The sequence below is a fragment of the Equus caballus genome, chromosome 1 (genome assembly GCF_041296265.1).
Source record: "Equus caballus isolate H_3958 breed thoroughbred chromosome 1, TB-T2T, whole genome shotgun sequence".
NCBI lineage: Eukaryota > Metazoa > Chordata > Mammalia > Perissodactyla > Equidae > Equus > Equus caballus.
In genome coordinates, this window is record NC_091684.1 from 71,011,394 (window position 1) to 71,023,416 (window position 12,023).

The window sequence follows — 12,023 nt, forward strand, 5'->3', positions numbered from 1 at the left end:
AAAGAGCTGGAAGCAAGATGCTGTGGTGCCCAAATCGCCCTTTGGAAAGAATCGTGCACGTTGTGCCTTTCAGCTCTAGGCAATGTTGCACACCCAGTGCAGGAGTCCTACTTCAGCCAGATCAGGCCTGCAAAGAAACTGCATTTCACAGGCCTTTGGAAGAGATGTTCCCGGTAGGCTGTAAGAGCACTGTGCAGAGCGAGTTGTTTCTTAGCTTCCCAAAGAGCTGGAAGCAAGATGCTGTGGGGCCCAACTCGCCCTTTGGAAAGAAGCCTGCACGTTGTGCCTTTCAGCTCTAGGGCAATGTAGCACAACCAGAGCAGAAGTCCTACTTCAGCCAGATCAAGCCTGCAAAGAAACTGCGTTTCACAGGCCTTTGGAAGAGATGTTCCCGGTAGGCTGCAAGAGCACTGTGCAGAGCGAGTTGTTTCTCATCTTCCCAAAGAGCTGGAAGCAAGATGCTGTGGGGCCCAACTCGCCCTTTGGAAAGAAGCCTGCACGTTGTGCCTTTCAGCTCTAGGGCAATGTAGCACACCCAGAGAAGGAGTCCTACTTCAGCCAGATCAGGCCTGCAAAGAAACTGTGTTTCACAGGCCTTTGGAAGAGATGTTCCCGGTAGGCTGTAAGAGCACTGTGCAGAGCGAGTTGTTTCTTAGCTTCCCAAAGAGCTGGAAGCAAGATGCTGTGTGGCCCAACTCGCCCTTTGGAAAGAAGCCTGCACGTTGTGCCTTTCAGCTCTAGGCAATGTAGCACACCTAGAGAAGAAGTCCTACTTCAGCCAGATCAGGCCTGCAAAGAAACTGCGTTTCACAGGCCTTTGGAAGAGATGTTCCCGGTAGGCTGTAAGAGCACTGTGCAGAGCGAGTTGTTTCTTAGCTTCCCAAAGAGCTGGAAGCAAGATGCTGTGGGGCCCAACTCGCCCTTTGGAAAGAAGCCTGCACGTTGTGCCTTTCAGCTCTAGGGCAATGTAGCACACCCAGAGAAGGAGTCCTACTTCAGCCAGATCAGGCCTGCAAAGAAACTGTGTTTCACAGGCCTTTGGAAGAGTGGTTCCCGGTAGGCTGTAAGAGCACTGTGCAGAGCGAGTTGTTTCTTAGCTTCCCAAAGAGCTGGAAGCAAGATGCTGTGTGGCCCAACTCGCCCTTTGGAAAGAAGCCTGCACGTTGTGCCTTTCAGCTCTAGGCAATGTAGCACACCTAGAGAAGAAGTCCTACTTCAGCCAGATCAGGCCTGCAAAGAAACTGCGTTTCACAGGCCTTTGGAAGAGATGTTCCCGGTAGGCTGTAAGAGCACTGTGCAGAGCGAGTTGTTTCTTAGCTTCCCAAAGAGCTGGAAGCAAGATGCTGTGGGGCCCAACTCGCCCTTTGGAAGGAAGCCTGCACGTTGTGCCTTTCAGCTCTAGGGCAATGTACCACACCCAGAGCAGAAGTTCTACTTCTGCGACATCAGGCCTGCAAAGAAACTGCTTTTCACGGGCCTTTGGAAGATTGTTCCCGGTAGGCTGTAAGAGCACTGTGCAGAGCGAGTTGTTTCCTACTTTCCCAAAGAGCTGGAAGCAAGATGCTGTGGGGCCCAACTCGCCCTTTGGAAAGAAGCCTGCACGTTGTGCCTTTCAGCTCTAGGGCAATGTAGCACACCCAGAGCAGAAGTCCTACTTCAGCCAGATCAGGCCTGCAAAGAAACTGCGTTTCACCGGACTTTGGAAGAGATCTTCCCGGTAGGCTGTAAGAGCACTGCGCAGAGCGAGTTGTTTCTTAGCTTCCCAAAGAGCTGGAAGCAAGATGCTGTGGGGCCCAACTCGCCCTTTGGAAAGAAGCCTGCACGTTGTGCCTTTCAGCTCTAGGGCAATGTAGCACACCCACAGCAGGAGTCCTACTTCAGCCAGATCAGTCCTGCAAAGAAACTGCGTTTCACAGGCCTTTGGAAGAGATGTTCCCGGTAGGCTGTAAGAGCACTGTGCAGAGCGAGTTGTTTCTTAGCTTCCCAAAGAGCTGGAAGCAGGATGCTGTGGGGCCCAACTCGCCCTTTGGAAAGAAGCCTGCACGTTGTGCCTTTCAGCTCTAGGGCAATGTAGAACACCCAGAGCAGAAGTTCTACTTCAGCAAGATCAGGCCTGCAAGGAAAACTGCGTTTCACAGGACTGTGTAAGAGATGTTCTCGGTAGGCTGTAAGAGCACTGTGCCCAGCGAGTTTTTTCTTAGCTTCCCAAATCGCTGAAAGCAAGATTCTTTAGGGCCTCTCTCCAGGTGGATACAAGGTAGGGCCATGTGCATGGAAGTTCTATGGCAATGCAGCACACCCAGAGCAGAAGTTCTACTTCAGGCATATCAGGCCTACAAAGAAACTACTTTTCACGGGCCTTTGGAAGAGATGTTCCCGGTAGTCTGTAAGAGGAATGTGCAGAGCGAGTTGTTTCTTAGCTTCCCAAAGAGCTGGAAGCTAGATGCTTTGCTCCCAACTCGCCCTTTGGAAAGAAGACCGCACGTTGTGCCTTTCAGCTCTAGGGCAATGTAGCACACCCAGAGCAGAAGTTCTAATTCAGGCAGATCAGGCCTGCAAAGAAACTGCGTTTCACTGGCCTTTGTAAGAGATGTTCCGGTAGGCTGTAAGAATACTGTGCAGAGCGAGCTGTTTCTTAGCTTCCCAAGGAGCTGGAAGCAAGACGCTTTGGGGCCTCTCTCCCCCTTTTATACAAGGCTGGGCCTTGTGCGTTGAAGCTCTAGGGCAATGTACAACACCCAGAGCAGGAGTCCTACTTCAGCCAGATCAGGCCTGCAAAGAAATTGCGTTTCACAGGCCTTTCGAAGAGATGTTCCCGGTAGGCTGTAAGAGCACTGTGCAGAGCGAGTTGTTTCTTAGCTTCCCAAAGTGCTGGAAGCAAGATGCGGTGGGGCCCAACTCGCCCTTTGGAAAGAAGCCTGCACGTTGTGCCTTTCAGCTCTTGGGCAATGTAGCACACCAAGAGGAGAAGTCCTACTTCAACCAGATCAGGCCTGCAAAGAAACTGCGTTTCACCGGCCTTTGGAAGAGACGTTCCCGGTAGGCTATAAGAGCACTGTGCAGAGCTAGTTGATTCTTAGCTTCCCAAAGAGATGGAAGCAAGATGCTGTGGGGCCAAACTCGCCCTTTTTAAAGAAGCCTGCACGTTGTGACTTTCAGCTCTAGGGCAATGTAGCACACCCAGAGCAGAAGTCCTACTTCAGCCAGATCAGGCCTGCAAAGAAACTGCGTTTCACAGGCCTTTGGAAGAGATGTTCCAGGTAGGCTGTAAGAGCACTGAGCAGAGCGAGTTGTTTCTTATCTTCCCAAAGAGCTGCTTGCAAGATGCTTTGGGGCCCAATTCGCCCTTTGGAAAGAAGCCTGCACGTTGTGCCTTTCAGCTCTAGGGCAATGTAGCACACCCAGAGCAGAAGTCCTACTTCAGCGTGGTCAGGCCTGCAAGGAAACTGCGTTTCACAGGCCTTTGGAAGAGATGTTCCCGGTAGGCTGTAAGAGCACTGCGCACAGCGAGTTGTTTGTTAGCTTCCCAAAGAGCTGGAAGCAAGATGCTGTGGGGCCCAACTCGCCCTTTGGAAAGAAGCCTGCACGTTGTGCCTTTCAGCTCTAGGGCAATGTAGCACACCCAGAGCAGAAGTCCTACTTCAGCCAGATCAGGCCTGCAAAGAAACTGCGTTTCACAGGCCTTTGGAAGAGATGTTCCCGGTAGGCTGTAAGAGGACTGTGCAGAGCGAGTTGTTTCTTAGCTTCCCAAAGAGCTGGAAGCAAGATGCTGTGGGGCCCAACTCGCCCTTTGCAAAGAAGCCTGCACGTTGTGCCTTTCAGCTCTAGGGCAATGTAGCACACCCAGAGCAGAAGTCCTACTTCAGCCAGATCAGGCCTGCAAAGAAACTGCGTTTCACAGGCCTTTGGAAGAGATGTTCCCGGTAGGCTGTAAGAGCACTGTGCAGAGCGAGTTGTTTCTTAGCTTCCCAAAGAGCTGGACGCAAGATGCTGTGGGGCCCAACTCTCCCTTTGGAAAGAAGCCTGCACGTTGTGCCTTTCAGCTCTAGGCAATGTAGCACACCAAGAGCAGAAGTCCTACTTCAGCCAGATCAGGCCTGCAAAGAAACTGCGTTTCACAGGCCTTTGGAAGAGATGTTCCCGGTAGGCTGTAAGAGCACTGTGCAGAGCGAGTTGTTTCTTAGCTTCCCAAAGAGCTGGAAGCAAGATGCTGTGGGGCCCAACTCGCCCTTTGGAAAGAAGCCTGCACGTTGTGCCTTTCAGCTCTAGGGCAATGTAGCACACCCAGAGCAGAAGTCCTACTTCAGCCATATCAGGCCTGCAAAGAATCTGCGTTTCACAGTCCTTTGGAAGAGATGTTCCCGGTAGGCTGTAAGAGCACTGTGCAGAGCGAGTTTTTTCTTAGATTCCCAAAGAGCTGGAAGCAAGATGCTTTGGGGCGAAACTCCGTCTTTGGAAATGATTCAGCACTTTGTGCCTTTCAGCTCTAGGGCAATGTAGCACACCCAGAGCAGAAGTTCTACTTCAGCCAGATCAGGCCTGCAAGGAAAACTGCGTTTCACAGGACTGTGGAAGAGATGTACTCAGTAGGCTGTAAGAGCCCTGTGCACAGCGAGTTTTTTCTTAGCTTCCCAAATCGCTGGAAGCAAGATTCTATAGGGCCTGTCTCCAGGTGGATACAAGGTAGGGCCTTGTGCATGGAAGTTCTATGGCAATGCAGCACACCCAGAGCAGAAGTTCTACTTCAGGCAGATCAGGCCTGCAAAGAAACTACTTTTCACGGGCCTTTGGAAGAGATGTTCCCGGTAGTCTGTAACAGGAATGTGCAGAGCGAGTTGTTTCTTAGCTTCCCAAAGAGCTGGAAGCTAGATGCTTTGCTCCCAACTCGCCCTTTGGAAAGAAGACCGCACGTTGCGCCTTTCAGCTCTAGGGAAATGTAGCACACGCAGAGCAGAAGTTCTACTTCAGGCAGATCAGGCCTGGAAAGAAACTGCGTTTCACTGGCCTTTGTAAGAGATGTTCCGGTAGGCTGTAAGAATACTGTGCAGAGCGAGCTGTTTCTTAGCTTCCCAAGGAGCTAGAAGAAGGATGCTTTGGGGCCTCTCTCCCCCTTTTATACAAGGCTGGGCCTTGTGCGTTGAAGCTCTAGGGCAATGTACAACACCCAGAGCAGGAGTCCTACTTCAGCCAGATCAGGCCTGCAAAGAAACTGCGTTTCACAGGCCTTTGGAAGAGATGCTCCCGGTAGGCTGTAAGAGCACTGTGCAGAGCGAGTTGTTTCTTAGCTTCCCAAAGAGCTGGAAGCAAGATGCTGCGGGGCCCAACTCGCCCTTTGGAAAGAAGCCTGCACGTTGTGCCTTTCAGCTCTAGGGCAATGTAGCACACCCAGAGCAGAAGTCCTACTTCAGCCAGATCAGGCCTGCAAAGAAACTGCGTTTCACAGGCCTTTGGAAGAGATGTTCCCGGTAGGCTGTAAGAGCACTGTGCAGAGCGAGTTGTTTCTTAGCTTCCCAAAGAGCTGGAAGCAAGATGCTGTGGGGCCCAACTCGCCCTTTGGAAAGAAGCCTGCACGTTGTGCCTTTCAGCTCTAGGGCAATGTAGCACACCCAGAGCAGGAGTCCTACTTCAGCCAGATCAGGCCTGCAAAGAAACTGCGTTTCACAGGCCTTTGGAAGAGATGTTCCCGGTAGGCTGTAAGAGCACTGTGCAGTGCGAGTTGTTTCTTAGCTTCCCAAAGAGCTGGAAGCAAGATGCTGTGGGGCCCAACTCGCCCTTTGGAAAGAAGCCTGCACGTTGTGCCTTTCAGCTCTAGGCAATTTAGCACACCAATAGCAGAAGTCCTACTTCAGCCAGATCAGGCCTGCAAAGAAACTGCGTTTCACAGGCCTTTGGAAGAGATGTTCCCGGTAGGCTGTAAGAGCACTGTGCAGAGCGAGTTGTTTCTTAGCTTCCCAAAGAGCTGGAAGCAAGATGCTGTGGGGCCCAACTCGCCCTTTGGAAAGAAGCCTGCACATTGTGCCTTTCAGCTCTAGGGCAATGTAGCACACCCAGAGCAGAAGTCCTACTTCAGCCAGATCAGGCCTGCAAAGAATCTGCGTTTCACAGTCCTTTGGAAGAGATGTTCCCGGTAGGCTGTAAGAGCACTGTGCAGAGCGAGTTTTTTCTTAGATTCCCAAAGACCTGGAAGCAAGATGCTTTGGGGCGTATCTCCGTCTTTGGAAATGATTCAGCACTTTGTGCCTTTCAGCTCTAGGGCAATGTAGCACACCCAGAGCAGAAGTTCTACTTCAGCCAGATCAGGCCTGCAAGGAAAACTGCGTTTCACAGGACTGTGGAAGAGATGTTCTCGGTAGGCTGTAAGAGCACTGTGCACAGCGAGTTTTTTCTTAGCTTCCCAAATCGCTGGAAGCAAGATTCTTTAGGGCCTCTCTCCAGGTGGATACAAGGTAGGGCCTTGTGCATGGAAGTTCTATGGCAATGCAGCACACCCAGAGCAGAAGTTCTACTTCAGGCAGATCAGGCCTGCAAAGAAACTACTTTTCACGGGCCTTTGGAAGAGATGTTCCCGGTAGTCTGTAAGAGGAATGTGCAGAGCGAGTTGTTTCTTAGCTTCCCAAAGAGCTGGAAGCTAGATGCTTTGCTCCCAACTCGCCCTTTGGAAAGAAGACCGCACGTTGTGCCTTTCAGCTCTAGGGCAATGTAGCACACGCAGAGCAGAAGTTCTACTTCAGGCAGATCAGGCCTGCAAAGAAACTGCGTTTCGCTGGCCTTTGTAAGAGATGTTCCGGTAGGCTGTAAGAATACTGTGCAGAGCGAGCTGTTTCTTAGCTTCCCAAGGAGCTAGAAGAAGGATGCTTTGGGGCCTCTCTCCCCCTTTTATACAAGGCTCGGCCTTGTGCGTTGAAGCTCTAGGGCAATGTACAACACCCAGAGCAGGAGCCCTACTTCAGCCAGATCAGGCCTGCAAAGAAACTGCGTTTCACAGGCCTTTGGAAGAGATGTTCCCGGTAGGCTGTAAGAGCACTGTGCAGAGCGAGTTGTTTCTGAGCTTCCCAAAGAGCTGGAAGCAAGATGCTGTGGGGCCCAACTCGCCCTTTGGAAAGAAGCCTGCACGTTGTGCCTTTCAGCTCTAGGGCAATGTAGCACACCCAGAGCAAAAGTCCTACTTCAGCCAGGTCAGGCCTGCAAAGAAACTGCGTTTCACACGCCTTTGGAAGAGATGTTCCCGGTTGGCTGTAAGAGCACTGTGCAGAGCGAGTTGTTTCTTAGCTTCCCAAAGAGCTGGAAGCAAGATGCTGTGGGGCCCAACTCGCCCTTTGGAAAGAAGCCTGCACGTTGTGCCTTTCAGCTCTAGGGCAATGTAGCACACACAGAGCAGGAGTCCTACTTCAGCCAGATCAGGCTGGCAAAGAAACTGTATTTCACAGGCCTTTGGAAGAGATGTTCCCGGTAGACTGTAAGAGCACTGTGCAGAGCGAGTTGTTTCTTAGCTTCCCAAAGAGCTGGAAGCAAGATGCTGTGGGGCCCAACTCGCCCTTTGGAAAGAAGCCTGCACGTTGTGCCTTTCAGCTCTATGGCAATGTAGCACACCCAGAGCAGAAGTCCTACTTCAGCCAGATCAGGCCTGCAAAGAAACTGCGTTTCACAGGCCTTTGGAAGAGATGTTCCCGGTAGGCTGTAAGAGCACTGTGTAGAGCGAGTTGTTTCTTAGCTTCCCAAAGAGCTGGAAGCAAGATGCTGTGGTGCCCAAATCGCCCTTTGGAAAGAATCGTGCACGTTGTGCCTTTCAGCTCTAGGCAATGTTGCACACCCAGTGCAGGAGTCCTACTTCAGCCAGATCAGGCCTGCAAAGAAACTGCATTTCACAGGCCTTTGGAAGAGATGTTCCCGGTAGGCTGTATGAGCACTGTGCAGAGCGAGTTGTTTCTTAGCTTCCCAAAGAGCTGGAAGCAAGATGCTGTGGGGCCCAACTCGCCCTTTGGAAAGAAGCCTGCACGTTGTGCCTTTCAGCTCTAGGGCAATGTAGCACAACCAGAGCAGAAGTCCTACTTCAGCCAGATCAAGCCTGCAAAGAAACTGCGTTTCACAGGCCTTTGGAAGAGATGTTCCCGGTAGGCTGCAAGAGCACTGTGCAGAGCGAGTTGTTTCTCATCTTCCCAAAGAGCTGGAAGCAAGATGCTGTGGGGCCCAACTCGCCCTTTGGAAAGAAGCCTGCACGTTGTGCCTTTCAGCTCTAGGGCAATGTAGCACACCCAGAGAAGGAGTCCTACTTCAGCCAGATCAGGCCTGCAAAGAAACTGTGTTTCACAGGCCTTTGGAAGAGATGTTCCCGGTAGGCTGTAAGAGCACTGTGCAGAGCGAGTTGTTTCTTAGCTTCCCAAAGAGCTGGAAGCAAGATGCTGTGTGGCCCAACTCGCCCTTTGGAAAGAAGCCTGCACGTTGTGCCTTTCAGCTCTAGGCAATGTAGCACACCTAGAGAAGAAGTCCTACTTCAGCCAGATCAGGCCTGCAAAGAAACTGCGTTTCACAGGCCTTTGGAAGAGATGTTCCCGGTAGGCTGTAAGAGCACTGTGCAGAGCGAGTTGTTTCTTAGCTTCCCAAAGAGCTGGAAGCAAGATGCTGTGGGGCCCAACTCGCCCTTTGGAAAGAAGCCTGCACGTTGTGCCTTTCAGCTCTAGGGCAATGTAGCACACCCAGAGAAGGAGTCCTACTTCAGCCAGATCAGGCCTGCAAAGAAACTGTGTTTCACAGGCCTTTGGAAGAGTGGTTCCCGGTAGGCTGTAAGAGCACTGTGCAGAGCGAGTTGTTTCTTAGCTTCCCAAAGAGCTGGAAGCAAGATGCTGTGTGGCCCAACTCGCCCTTTGGAAAGAAGCCTGCACGTTGTGCCTTTCAGCTCTAGGCAATGTAGCACACCTAGAGAAGAAGTCCTACTTCAGCCAGATCAGGCCTGCAAAGAAACTGCGTTTCACAGGCCTTTGGAAGAGATGTTCCCGGTAGGCTGTAAGAGCACTGTGCAGAGCGAGTTGTTTCTTAGCTTCCCAAAGAGCTGGAAGCAAGATGCTGTGGGGCCCAACTCGCCCTTTGGAAGGAAGCCTGCACGTTGTGCCTTTCAGCTCTAGGGCAATGTACCACACCCAGAGCAGAAGTTCTACTTCTGCGACATCAGGCCTGCAAAGAAACTGCTTTTCACGGGCCTTTGGAAGATTGTTCCCGGTAGGCTGTAAGAGCACTGTGCAGAGCGAGTTGTTTCCTACTTTCCCAAAGAGCTGGAAGCAAGATGCTGTGGGGCCCAACTCGCCCTTTGGAAAGAAGCCTGCACGTTGTGCCTTTCAGCTCTAGGGCAATGTAGCACACCCAGAGCAGAAGTCCTACTTCAGCCAGATCAGGCCTGCAAAGAAACTGCGTTTCACAGGCCTTTGGAAGAGTTGTTCCTGGTAGACTGTAAGAGCACTGTGCAGAGCGAGTTGTTTGTTAGCTTCCCAAAGAGCTGGAAGCAAGATGCTGTGGGGTCCAAATCGCCCTTTGGAAAGAAGCCTGCACGTTGTGCCATTCAGCTCTAGGGCAATGTAGCACACCCAGAGCAGGTGTCCTACTTGAGCCAGGTCAGGCCTGCAAAGAAACTGCGTTTCACAGGCCTTTGGAAGAGATGTTCCCGGTAGGCTGTAAGAGCACTGTGCAGAGCGAGTTCTTTCTTAGCTTCCCAAAGAGCTGGAAGCAAGATGCTGTGGGGCCCAACTCGCCCTTTGCAAAGAAGCCTGCACGTTGTGCCTTTCAGCTCTAGGGCAATGTAATACACCCAGAGCAGAAGTTCTACTTCAGCGACATCAGGCCTGCAAAGAAACTGCTTTTCACGGGCCTTTGGAAGATTGTTCCCGGTAGGCTGTAAGAGCACTGTGCAGAGCGAGTTGTTTCTTAGCTTCCCAAAGAGCTGGAAGCAAGATGCTGTGGGGCCCAACTCGCCCTTTGGAAAGAAGCCTGCACGTTGTGGCTTTCAGCTCTAGGGCAATGTACCACACCCAGAGCAGAAGTTCTACTTCAGCGAAATCAGGCCTGCAAAGAAACTGCTTTTCACGGGCCTTTGGAAGATTGTTCCCGGTAGGCTGTAAGAGCACTGTGCAGAGCGAGTTGTTTCTTAGCTTCCCAAAGAGCTGGAAGCAAGATGCTGTGGGGCCCAACTCGCCATTTGGAAAGAAGCCTGCACGTTGTGCCTTTCTGCTCTAGGGCAATGTAGCACACCCAGAGCAGAAGTCCTACTTCAGCCAGATCAGGCCTGCAAGGAAACTGCGTTTCACAGGCCTTTGGAAGAGTTGTTCCCAGTAGGCTGTAAGAGCACTGTGCAGAGCGAGTTGTTTCTTAGCTTCCCAAAGAGCTGGAAGCAAGATGCTGTGGGGCCCAACTCGCCCTTTGGAAAGAAGCCTGCACGTTGTGCCTTTCAGCTCTAGGCAATGTAGCACACCTAGAGAAGAAGTCCTACTTCAGCCAGATCAGGCCTGCAAAGAAACTGCGTTTCACAGGCCTTTGGAAGAGATGTTCCCGGTAGGCTGTAAGAGCACTGTGCAGAGCGAGTTGTTTCTTAGCTTCCCAAACAGCTGGAAGCAAGATGCTGTGGGGCCCAACTCGCCCTTTGGAAAGAAGCCTGCACGTTGTGCCTTTCAGCTCTAGGGCAATGTAGCACACCCAGAGCAGAAGTCCTACTTCAGCCAGATCAGGCCTGCAAAGAAACTGCGTTTCACAGGCCTTTGGAAGAGATGTTCCCGGTAGGCTGTAAGAGCACTGTGCAGAGCGAGTTGTTTGTTAGCTTCCCAAACAGCTGGAAGCAAGATGCTGCGGGGCCCAACTCGACCTTTGGAAAGAATCGTGCACGTTGTGCCTTTCAGCTCTAGGGCAATGTAGCACACCCAGAGCAGGTGTCCTACTTGAGCCAGGTCAGGCCTGCAAAGAAACTGCGTTTCACAGGCCTTTGGAAGAGATGTTCCCGGTAGGCTGTAAGAGCACTGTGCAGAGCCAGTTGTTTCTTAGCTTTCCAAAGAGCTGGAAGCAAGATGCTGTGGGGCCCAACTCGCGCTTTGGAAAGAAGCCTGCACGTTTTCCCTTTCAGCTCTAGGCAATGTAGCACACCCAGAGCCGAAGTCCTACTTCAGCCAGATCAGGCCTGCAAAGATACTGCGTTTCACAGGCCTTTGGAATAGATGTTCCCGGTAGGCTGTAAGAGCACTGTGTAGAGCGAGTTGTTTGTTAGCTTCCCAAAGAGCTGGAAGCAAGATGCTGTGGGTCCCAATTCGCCCTTTGGAAAGAAGCGCGCACGTTGTGCCTTGCAGCTCTAGGCAATGTTGCACACCCAGAGCAGAAGTCCTACTTCAGCCAGATCAGGCCTGCAAAGAGACTGCGTTTCACAGGCCTTTGGAAGAGATGTTCCCGGTAGGCTGTAAGAGCACTGTGCAGAGCGAGTTGTTTCTTAGCTTCCCAAAGAGCTGGAAGCAAGATGCTGTGGGGCCCAACTCGCCCTTTGGAAAGAAGCCTGCACGTTGTGCCTTTCAGCTCTAGGGCAATGTAGCACACCCAGAGCAGAAGTCCTACTTCAGCCAGATCAGGCCTGCAAAGAAACAGCGTTTCACAGGCCTTTGGAAGAGATGTTTCCGGTAGGATGTAAGAGCACTGTGCAGAGAGAGTTGATTCTTAGCTTCCCAAAGAGCTGGAAGCAAGATGCTGTGGGGCCCAACTCGCCCTTTGGAAAGAAGCCTGCACGTTGTGCCTTTCAGCTCTAGGGCAATGTAGCACACCCAGAGCAGAAGTCCTACTTCAGCCCGATCAGGCCTGCAAAGAAACTGTGTTTCACAGGCCTTTGGAGGAGATGTTCCCGGTAGGCTGTAAGAGCACTGTGCAGAGCGAGTTGTTTCTTAGCTTCCCAAAGAGCTGGAAGCAAGATGCTGTGGGGCCCAACTCGCCCTTTGCAAAGAAGCCTGCACGTTGTGCCTTTCAGCTCTAGGGCAATGGAGCACACCCAGAGCAGGAGTCCTACTTCA